We start from the raw sequence: 12,668 nt of genomic DNA, 5'->3' as shown, positions 1-12,668 counted from the left end.
TTGTTATAATATATTAAAAATATTTGGATTGATATATAATTATTTAAATTAGAACATCAAATATTATACAGTGCAATTGAAGATATGTTTTGGATTATTTATGTGTTTTGATGTTATCATTGTTTGAATTTGAGCAAATAATTGCTCAAATTAATAGCTGATGTGTAGATGTACGCATGCGATACCGTAACTTTGAAGATTTTATTTATCATTGTTTAGTTTTTTTTTTTATTTTATAAATTAGGCAAATGTGTTCGTTCTCTAGCAACTCAGTTATAGGAATGAATTGCTATCTTAATTCATTTGTATGGAATATATATATTTTTGTCTAGATATATAGCAATTTTGTCATTAAAAAAACATAATATCAACGATTGTATTTGCACATTATTGAAACCTGTTTGTAGATGACATCGGTTGTAGCAACGCAATCCTGTCCATCATCGTATAGAGCTAACACCTTCAGTCCATCAGGATAGGTGACTCGGGTGAAAATATATAATGGTAGAGTATTAGTCAATTAGCGATCATTTTATATTTTAAGTCAATTAGTAATATCAAATTCATTTTCAGCAAATTATTCTTTTATATTTTTAGTCAATTAGTCAATTAGAATATCATATGTAGTGATATTTTTATCTAATTTTTGTTCAATTTTTAATTAATGATGTATAATATTAATATTGAAATATTTACATTACATTTTTAATTTATCTTTAATATTGTTTAAAATATACATTTACTATTCATGATGTAGAATTATTATTGAAATATTTCCGTTAAATTTTAGTTTCCGTTCCATTTATTTTTTTCATATTAATCAATTATGGATCATTTTTTATTTGCAATCAACTATTAGTATTCATTTCTTTTTATATTTTCAGTCAATTTGTAATGTCATATTCATTTTCAGCCAATTATTTCTTTTTTATTTTCATTCAATTAGTCAATTAGAATATCAGATGCTGTGATATTTTTACCTAATTTTCGTTTCATTTTTAATTGATGAAGTAGAATATTATTATTGAAATATTCTGGTTTCATTTTTAATTTACATGTACTATTGTTTAAAATATGCATTTACTATTGATGATGTAGAATATTATTATTAAAATATTTCCTTTTCATTTTTAATTTACTTTTACTTGATGATGTAGAATATTATTATTAAAATATTTTCGTTCTATTTTTAATTTCCATTTCATTGTTTAAAATTGTGAAAGATTTATGACATAATTGTGATTTGATGTATTATACTGTATAATATTATTGTGAAAAATTAAAATGCAATGATCTGACCATTTCCTTTTCCATTTTAGTCAATTATGGATCATTTTTATTTTCAGTCAATTATTAATATTCATTTCATTTTCCAATTAACCTAACTTCAATTCCTTTTTTTCATTTTTCATTTTTAGTAAATTATTAATATTCATTTTTTTTTCAATTTACCTAATTTTCATTCCATTTTTAATTGATGATGTAGAATATTATTGTGAAATATTTATATTCCTTTTTTTCATTCTTTTTATTTTTTTAATTTACCTTTACTATTTACTATTGTTTGGACAGGAAATCAAGTAAATAGGATTTTGTTTTTAATTATAGTATATATTTGACCGTGAGGTTGTAACATATATATATATATATATATATATATATATATATATATATATATATATATATATATATATATATATATATATATATATATATATATATATATGATGAATTGGCTATATTATAAATTGTTTAAATTTGTTATATAGGGTATTATGTTACGTGAGAGCATTGAATATGGAAACAATATTACCAAGATTTTAGTTGATTTCTACTTTACATTTGCTTACAAAATAAGTTGTATTAAATTAGTAGGTGATAAACATCCAAAAATTTTACACGGTAATACCATACATAATATTACCAATTATGTTATTATGTTATTACCTAATTAATTAATGTCTTTTCTACACGGTATTATAAATACGTAAAAAATACGGAGAATTTGCAAACAATAATGTTACCAAAAATATTATTATATTATAGAATATAACTAATATATTTGAAAGATTATAAATAATTAGTTATATACACATTTATCAGTACCAATGTTATTACTAATACTTTATATATATCTGCAGTATTTAACCTTTAATGTGAGATAAGAAAGAAATAATCAGTTAAATGATGCCTTTATTTGGATGCACTAAGACTATTACAATGCTCCATCACTTTGCAGACATGTACAACTTTGGCTTTATTTTATACTTTAAATTATACTTTGCTTATCCTTTAGATTTTATGTATTCTTTTAAGCTAATTATTTATTAACATTAAAAAAAAATACATTTTAAAGTGTGACAATTTATACTAATAAATCATTTTAAAAAGTGGCAAAAGATAATTTTCTAATTTGATGCCACTGCATCAATTTAAAAAAAAAAAATTATTGCTATTGTTTACCTCAATCATCTCATAAATATCCATAATTTTTATTAGAGGGGTCTAATCAACACATAAATTGGAAAAAAAAATGACAATCATAAACAAAATATGTACAAAAATAAATGATAAAAACATTATGATAATGATTAAGACATAATAAATTTACCTTTCCAAAAAATCATAAAACTCTGAAAATCCGGATGGAAAAGGAGATGTGTATCAAGAGTTACATATCTTGACATAACTGACTAATCAAAAAGAACATTCATTACTTGTCCTTATTCAAACACTTTCAAATATAAAGAAAAATTAAAACACTTGTGTTTATATTAACTCTTCGTATTATTCTTAACTCTACACAATTGCATAAGAACAACCATAGGATTTGCAAGGCCATAATTTAAAAAAAAAAAAAAAAAAAAAAAAAAAAAGGTTTCGGGCCTTGGTATATGTTGATCCCACACTGTAGCTTTCAATTGATTGTCCCTATAAACAAATAACCTACGGAGTACTTAATAAAAAATACATATACAAAATACAATAAAAATAACAAAATTAGATAATTTACTTTGTATCCACGTACAATTAGAAAATCAATAAGTTAAAAAGCTTCCTTGCAATGATCTTATCCAATGGGGAGTATATCTCAACGACCCTACCAATAACGTCAAACATGTTAATAAAAAAAAATAAATTCAAATGTAGATTAAAATTGTAAATGAAACTTACCAACAAATTGTTTATCATCTACAGACTTCAAAGATGAAAATGATTTCAATAAATAAATTTGTCTAGAAAAATTGTCATTTTTTTATATTCTTTAACCAAAGTAGCATAGTGAAATTACAACATAAAATAATGATTGCATTTTTTGAAAATATAGAAATTACTTATCACCATAAAATTTTTAATGGCATAAACTTTTCATTGTTTGAAAAGCTTACAATACTTACCAACATGTTCCCTTGGTATATGAGCATGAAGTTTCCTACAATGAAGTAAAAAAGAAAAGTGTTATTTTGCAATTTATTTTTGCAGTATAGGAAGCAGCTTTGTAATGCATCTTTTTCCCAATTTCATATACAACACGAGTTCTAGAAAAAAAAAATCGAAAAAAATACCATTTGGTCGAGAAATATGCACTCTCTAGATGTTATGAAATCACTCCCCTTTCTCTATGGGACTTCATATAGGTGCACACCAATCACCATCTAATAGCTCTGAAAGTCTTCAATGGAGAAATATCCTAGGCAAGAATAAACATTGGAGTCGTATAAAAAAGCAAAATTGAAAAAAAATAGCTCTTGATTGTGAAACATGCACTCTCTAGATTTTATGGATTCACTACCCTCTTTCTATGGGACTTCATATAGGTGCGCACCAATTGCAGTCTAATAGCTCTCAAGTCTTCAATGGAGAAATATCTTGGGCAATAATAAACATTGGAGCCGTAAAAGTTATATGTTAGTATACATATCTATATCTCTATATATAATTACTCAATATAAAAGAATGAATAAATGAATATAAGGAAAAAATATTACCAATTAATAAATTTACCAATTAGGTTAATACGTGAATATGGAAACAATATTATCAATTAATAAATTTTAATTAATTTCTATTTTACATTTGGTTACCAAATAAGTTTTACTACAAAAGTTTGGGCGGGAAAATGAAATAGGAGGATTTTACTTTTATATATATATAGATATAGATTAGTAATCGCATCTTATGTTTTGAAAAATAAGTAAATGTATAACATCTGTATGTGTCAAGTGTTACCATTTTTTATCTCTTATGTTATGAAATTGTGTACCTTATAAATACAACCCTAATTGTATGAAGCACCTTTAAGCTCGTTCCATTACCCTCCACTCACACCAATCAAATTGGTTAGTGAATATAAGTTTTTATTAGAGTAAATACCCAAAATGGTCCATCGACTATAGCTAAATTCACAAATTGGTCCTCAATTTTCAATTTCAACCAATTAAGTCCTTAACTTTATAATTTTAACACAAATTGGTCCTCTGTCTATTTGACCGTTTGTTGACTGTGATTTTTGAGGATATATTTTATTTCATGGTCCATCGTCGGGTTTTTAAGGTTCCGGTTGCATTTTCAGATCGCACTGTTACATTTGAATCCACTGCCAAAAGCAATCTACCAAATCCGGTCGTCTTTCTTCATCCTCCATTTGGATTCAATGTAATTGAGTTCGTACCAGAGCGAAGAAGACGACGTGTTCCCGAACCGGTGCAACGTCATCCTGGAGGCCTCCACGTGCTCCGACGAGAGCTGAATGTTCTTCTGGAGATCGTCGATCACGGTCAACAAATGGTCAAATAGATGGAGAACCAAATCGTGTCAAAATTGCAAAGTTAAAGACTTAATTGGTTGAAATTGAAAGTCAATGACCAATTTGTGAATTTCGCTATAGTCGAGGGACCATTTTAGGTATTTACTCTTTTTATTATCACTCAAAAATAAAAATACATCATTTTATATTAAGACCATCTCCAAGAAGTGCGATAAAATACCAAAATACAGAAAATTATAGCGTAAACCTACTCCAATTAACGCGTTATTATGCCATAAAAATGCCGCAACATGAACAATGCAGCGCCACTCACCTGCGCTATTTTTTAAAAAAAAGTTTTTATATTCCTGTTTATAATAATAGTTAATTATATAAAATATTATAAGTATATTTTATGTTAAAATATTTAAAGATAATACAAAATCTTAATTTATGAGAAAACAAATTATTTTAGTGAAGAAATAAAATTTAGTGCAAAATTTGGTGTAATGAATTGAAAATGGAAAAAATTTAGTGTAAGAATATGTTTAACATATTTCTTTTGATGTAAAATTTAGTGCAGAGGGTTAGAAATGGCATAAGTCCACAATTAATGTATAATGTTTAATAATAGTTATTATGTATTAATTTTATAATAATATTTGTTCTGTTCATAAGTCCACTCCAAACAATCTCGCAAATTATGCCATGGAATCGTGTTCACCGAGAATGGTGAACACAAGGCAAAACGACGTCGTTTTTAGGCCAAAAAAAAAAAATTCGCGGATGTGGAGTTAACGGCGCGCGTTTAATCAAATTATGAATTTTCTGTTATGAGATTATGAATTTTATGAAAATTCATAATCTCATAACAGAAAATTCATAATCGCATAACAGAAAGTTCATAATCTCACAACTGAAAATTCATAATCTCATAACAGAAAATTCATAATCTTATAACAGAAAATTCATAATCTCATGGTTCCAAAGTGAATGTGTAGGCATGGTTCCAAAGTGAATGTGCAGCCATGGATTCATAATTTATTAATGTCCGTGATTTCGGACGGGAATGTGTAGGCATGGTTCTAAAGTGAATGTGCAGGCATGAATTCATAATTTATGAATGTCCGAAATCTTTGTTCACCTCAAATTAAAGTGAAACCGCAAAATGTGAAAAAAAAAAAAAAAAAGTCACGCAATTAATTTAAAAAAAAAAAAGAAAAGAAGAAGAAGAAGAAGAAGATAACGGTGTACTAATACCGTTAGAACCATGACATAACGTCTGAAACAATCTCATGATTGTGACTGTGAGAAATTGGACACGTAATTTTGATAGAAGAGTCTGGTCACTTGATCGAGACCTTCCAAGAGTATTTTGGGCTTTTGCTCCAAAAAAAATTCCTTGAGTGCATATGATCGCAAATTATATCCTAATTGGGCAAATTAGTCGGTGGACCTGGGTCCACTACCTTATAGGTGTAACCAATTCTAAAAATACATAAACATAAAGGTGAACATTTAATATGTAAAATTATAACATAATTCTCTTGGTGAAGTTTTAATTATATATTTTGAATCATTTTTCTTTTACCATTATATACTTTACTTTTGGGTGATAAAAAAAAATTAATTTTAAATTTATATTTCATCTACTTGATCACTTATTTCGAGATTTTACACATTATATTTTGTTTTTTTGAGCGCATTTTACACTTTATACTTTGATTTGACATAAACCTATTTAAAAATAAATACACTTAAATAATTAAGTTTGGTTTTCTGATTATCCGTCTTCTATTCAACATTTGCTTATTAATAATTAAGTTGCTTCGTTTTGATTTTCAAAAAAAAAAAAAAAAAAAGAAAAAAAAAGAAGAAGTTATGTTTAAATACGATATTTATCAAATAAATTTTCGTAAGTTGGACAGATACGATCATTAAATTATGAATATATTTATTTTTTGTTAAATTTAATGGGGAAGAAAAGGATAAAATTGAATTTAAATCTATCACCTAATCGGAATCATAACTTGTTAGAATTGGCACCAAGCTAATAAGAACCAGTACACATGGAATCCAATAAGGGTCTATAGTGGGCTCATCACAAGGCCCATAACTACATCCTTAAAGAATCATTGGTGGAAGAAACAAGAAGTCCCAATAATAATTCCATTCGATAAAAGAAAATATTATAGTGGCCCATTTCAAGTGATATCATGGATCGAAGACAATGCTTACAAGATTCGAGGTCGAATCATTTTCAAGAAGGTGAGGATGATGCGGCCCAACATAATGAAGATCCATCAAGAGTACTAATTGGGCCAATCACAAGGCCCAAGTCCAAACGATTAAGACAACTCTTCATTGGTGATATTCAAAGATGGTGGAAATCCAAGTCAAGCCCATTTGCAAAAGAAGAAGAAGATTTCAAGGCTTTTTATAATTGTTTAAGTGCTGATTTTGGTGATTAAATTAGGCCCAAATCAGCCCTATTATTTTTAGTCATCATTAAATTAAATTGTTTGGCATAAAAGAGAAAACACTAGTTGTATTTAGAAAGGATTTCTTAAATCCTTTTCTAAATAAAACTCTGTTTACTTGTTTTCTAGATTAGGTTTAGGACTCTTTTTCTCATTGTATTTAGATTACAATGCTGCCCTATACCTATAAATAGGGCACATCCATATCAGTTTCAGGGAGACTTTAATTCAATAAAATTCTTAAGTTTTTCTTTACACTTGTGTAAGAAACCTTATAGCTAATTGTGGACTCAATTAGTGACTAGTCGTGGACTCGACTAGCAAATTGATTCGTGGACTCGAATCAATCTTACTTTCTTCAACCTTAGATTTAGGTTCGTGGACTCGTTCTTGAATCGAAGGAAACTAGATCCGACTCTAGTTGATTGAAGATTGCATCATCAAGGTACTTGAAGCGACAATGGGATTCTTCCAAGTCTTTGAGGATTCGGGACAAAGGGTTTCTCGTGAGGTTTAAGGTATTTTGATCCATCTCTATCTTTATTTTGAGAGCAATCTTGGGACAATATTCCATTTTATTTGAATCTTGGATTAGATTCATATCAATTTGGTATTCAGAGCCTAGGTTTATCTCATTATCATTAGAAATTTGGTTTCTTTGGTTCCCTAGGTTTATCTCGTTCTTATCTTACATACTACTTTTATTCGTGTCTTATTCATTAAAAACCCCCAAAAAAATTTCCTTTGCATTCTTGATTGTGTTCTTGAATCTTGATACATGTTGTCCAGTTTCTTGAAAAACAATCCCGAAAAAGTTTTCCTTTTTTACCATCCAATATCAACGAGACCTCACACCTCCTAAGCACCATATTATCACACATTCTGTCAGTAAAACAACCCCATATCACCCTTACCTATATCCAAAGCTCATTTACGCGCAATCACGTCGCAATCACACCCTGTCCAGATTTCCGCGTTCTGTGACCAATTTCAAAGAATGACCTATATCTCGAGATCCACCGGTTAGTTTTATCTGAAATTTTGATATGTTTTAGATCTCTTCTGGGGCGTTCTATTGATATATTATTCACTTTCTAATTCCTTACGGCCATTGAGATATTGATCTTCGAAGTAAGAGCAGCGTTTCTGTTTTTCTGGGTGATTCTTGAAATTCTTGGTTCTATTTTGAAGGGGTTGTGTGGATCCTCTTGGTCCGAATTTTTTTTTGATATTTACAGTAGTTATTTGGAGGTTACTTATCAAAAAAAAATCAAGAAAGTTGAAAAAAAAAAAAAAAAAAAAAGAGAAAGCTATAAAGAAGAAGAATAAGGTTGGGGAAGAATTTGGCTGGTAGGAGAATTTTGGAGGGACAAGGAAGGGGAAAAGTATAAGGTTGGAAGGAGTTCTTGATAGATTCCTAATTGGTTGTGGTACACGTGAACCTCTTTTATATTCTATTTGTCTCTATCTTTTGATATTGGTCTTGCATATCTTTCTGCCATACTTCCTTCTTTGGTTTCCTTTTTTTCTTTCAAATCTTGCTTAGTTTCTTTGCTTGTATTGTCCTTTTTCTTTGCTTCTTGCTCTCAATTTTATTACCTACCTCGCGATACACCTTACTCTCAAAGGCTTGTGAAGTTTTCCAAGGTACGTTTTCTTGAACTTTGAGGTTGAATCCATACCAACTTGAGTTCCGGACTAGAATTTTCCTTTTTGGAAAAAGGCTTGTGAGAGTATCTGCCACCTTGAGCGATACACGAGTGGAGTGTGTATTTGTAAGAGTGTGGAGTGCACCCCCAGAGCCATATAATCCACCTCTTACTTGCGAGCTGAGAATAGTGAGGGAGCGAGCCAACTTTTTGGCTTCACTAACGTGATTACTCACACATCTTCTTGTTTTTTTTTCAGATATTTTGTTTCCTATACAGATGGCTGATCAAGTTCCAAACTTTCCCCAGACATTAGAACAAAAGATAGACAGGTTACTCAAACGAATGAATAATTTGGAGCAACGCTCACAGCAAGTGCAACCACCACACAATGATGAGCGACACCTGCCACCAGTAGGAAGAGTGGATCCTATATGTCAAAGGATCCAGCAGCGTAATGCGGAGTTGGGAAACATTAAACATGAAATTCCTAACTTCACCGGTGAGAAAGGACCTACCGAATACATAGAATGGGAGAATGCTGTTGAAACTCTTTTTTATTTAAAGCAATATTCTGATCTTACAAAAATTAGGATAGTTGCTACATCTTTTAAGGGGTATGCATTATCTTGGTGGCGAAAAAGAAATATAGAAAGAGTTGCTAATTTTATTCCCTATGAATCTTGGGTTCAAGTGAGGGAAGATATGCGCCTAACTTTTCGTCCTAAATCATTTTTGTATGATCTTGAAAGAAAATTGCAGGGAATGGTGCAAGGAACAAAGTCAGTTAATGAGTACCACCAAACTATAAATATTTTGCTTAAACAGAGAGACATACATGAAGAAGAGACAAAAACTGTTGCTCGTTTCGTACATAGATTAAACTTAGAAATTCGATGTGGAATGAGTTTTCAGAGATATGACACCCTTTATGATGCCTTGTATGCTGCACGTGAATCTGAGGCAAAAATCAAAGAGGTGAAAAGGTACAAGTCCAACAATGGTGCATCAGGATGGAACAACACTTGTTCCACCCCTCAAAGGCGTGATGAACATCCTCCTCCAAGAGATGATTCACGAGACAAAGGTAAGGAAAAGGTAACTGAGGCAGTGAGGCCTCAACATTATAGAGAATTGATTTGTTATAGATGTAATGGGGGAGGCCACATAGCTCGTGATTGCCCTATCAAGAGGGTAGTTAAGATAACAACACAATCTGAAAATTTTACTTCTTGTCTTGAATATAAATCTGAGGAAGAGGTTTGTGACCATTTTGAAACCCCCACTGAACATGTTGAGGGGGAACCATTTATACCTTTAAAATCTAATTCTAAGTATGCTGATAGTGAGTCTAGTCATACTGTTGTTGTTAAGGAGGTTTTGAATGTTCACCCTTTAAAAGAAGATGAGTCTCAAAGAGAAAATATATTTTTTGCTAAAGGTTCAATTAAAGGGAATGCTTGTAATGTGGCTAGTGCAGCTATGGTTAAATTTGTTCAGCTACCTTTGTTTGATCACCCAACTCCCTATCGTTTTCAATGGTTAACTCATGCAGGAGAAGCTAGAATAACCAATCAGGCTCTTATTCCTTTATCTATTAACAGTTTCTCTGATGAAATCTTGTGTGATAATATTCGAATGCAGGCTGCTCATATCTTGTTAGGTAGACCATGGCAATTTGACAGAAAAATAAGTTCTTATGGAATGAGGAACACTTGTGTGTTTCACATGAATGGAGTTACATATGTCTTGCCTCGTTTGTATCCTGAACAAGTAGAAGAAATTCAATTGACATTGATGTAAGCTCTCAAACTAGCCTCAATGAAGGTAGAAATCAAAGAGAGAAAAGTGGAACCTCCATGTTTAGAATTGGAGTCACCACTCCAGTCCTCTAACTTAGATTGTAGCCAAACAAAGGAACCGCTATCAGTGGTACAGTGGAAAGAACCAGCCAGAGCTATCAAAGTGCAGCCTCGCTTGCTAACAAAAAAGGATAATAAGCAAGAAAAAAGAAGGGGAGTAACTATTTACTCACTTTTATTTCAAAAGCATGCATTAAAATTCTCTAGATTTGTTTGCCATGTTTCTATTAATGACCTACTTGCTAGATGTGTTAGAAATTTGTTTGCCTCCATACATCCAAGATTCCTTAATTTTGATTTTACTAAAACTTTATTTGATAGAGATAAAGAATCACTTGGAAGTTATAAGGCACTTTTGAAAACTTCTTATGGCAAATACTACTTGCTCAAGGGGTTTTGGTTCAAAGTCAATGGGATTGGCACTTTTTGCTTTGTTTTGGGCAATGGTTTAATTGTTGATTCACATAAAGGACACTTTGGTGTTCCAAAGAGTGATGATGTTTTGCATGGATATTTTCATTGGCCAAAGAAGAAAAAAGATATAGAATCTTATGTTCATAATTGTGCTGCTTACCACCACAATGCATCTAAATCATTACTTGATATTTCCATGGATTTTGTGTTTGGTTTACCCTTAAGCTTTAGGAGGAAAGATTTTGTGCTTGTTGACAATTCAAACAAGATGCCTAAATTTAATATGTCTCATTTTGTTGAATTATTAACGTCCAGAATGTTTAAATTTCATGATGTGTCATTAGACTTAATTGCCTTACTTATTGATTGTAGGATGATGATTGGAGCGACTCGTGTCAAGCATCCCAAGAAAAAGTTCCATGAGCGTGATAAAACAGAAAGTGAGCTTCCTACTTTGTCTTTCATTGAATATTTGGATTCGAGGACGAATCCTTTTCAAGAAGGGGAGAATAATAAGAACCAGTACACATGGAATCCAATAAGGGTCTATAGTGGGCTCATCACAAGGCCCATAACTACATCCTTAAAGAATCATTGGTGGAAGAAACAAGAAGTCCCAATAATAATTCCATTCGATAAAGGAAAATATTATAGTGGCCCATTTCAAGTGATATCATGGATCGAAGACAATGCTTACAAGATTCGAGGTCGAATCATTTTCAAGAAGGTGAGGATGATGCGGCCCAACATAATGAAGATCCATCAAGAGTACTAATTGGGCCAATCACAAGGCCCAAGTCCAAACGATTAAGACAACTCTTCATTGGTGATATTCAAAGATGGTGGAAATCCAAGTCAAGCCCATTTGCAAAAGAAGAAGAAGATTTCAAGGCTTTTTATAATTGTTTAAGTGCTGATTTTGGTGATTAAATTAGGCCCAAATCAGCCCTATTATTTTTAGTCATCATTAAATTAAATTGTTTGGCATAAAAGAGAAAACACTAGTTGTATTTAGAAAGGATTTCTTAAATCCTTTTCTAAATAAAACTCTGTTTACTTGTTTTCTAGATTAGGTTTAGGACTCTTTTTCTCATTGTATTTAGATTACAATGCTGCCCTATACCTATAAATAGGGCACATCCATATCAGTTTCAGGGAGACTTTAATTCAATAAAATTCTTAAATTTTTCTTTACACTTGTGTAAGAAACCTTATAGCTAATTGTGGACTCAATTAGTGACTAGTCGTGGACTCGACTAGCAAATTGATTCGTGGACTCGAATCAATCTTACTTTCTTCAACCTTAGATTTAGGTTCGTGGACTCGTTCTTGAATCGAAGGAAACTAGATCCGACTCTAGTTGATTGAAGATTGCATCATCGAGGTACTTGAAGCGACAATGGGATTCTTCCAAGTCTTTGAGGATTCGAGACAAAGGGTTTCTCGTGAGGTTTAAGGTATTTTGATCCATCTCTATCTTTATTTTGAGAGCAATCTTGAGACAATATTCCATTTT

This window comes from Ipomoea nil, unplaced genomic scaffold, assembly GCF_001879475.1.
Source record: "Ipomoea nil cultivar Tokyo-kokei standard unplaced genomic scaffold, Asagao_1.1 scaffold3069, whole genome shotgun sequence".
Lineage (NCBI taxonomy): Eukaryota > Viridiplantae > Streptophyta > Magnoliopsida > Solanales > Convolvulaceae > Ipomoea > Ipomoea nil.
The sequence above is the reverse complement of the archived record's forward strand: the minus strand, read 5'-3'. Positions refer to the sequence as shown.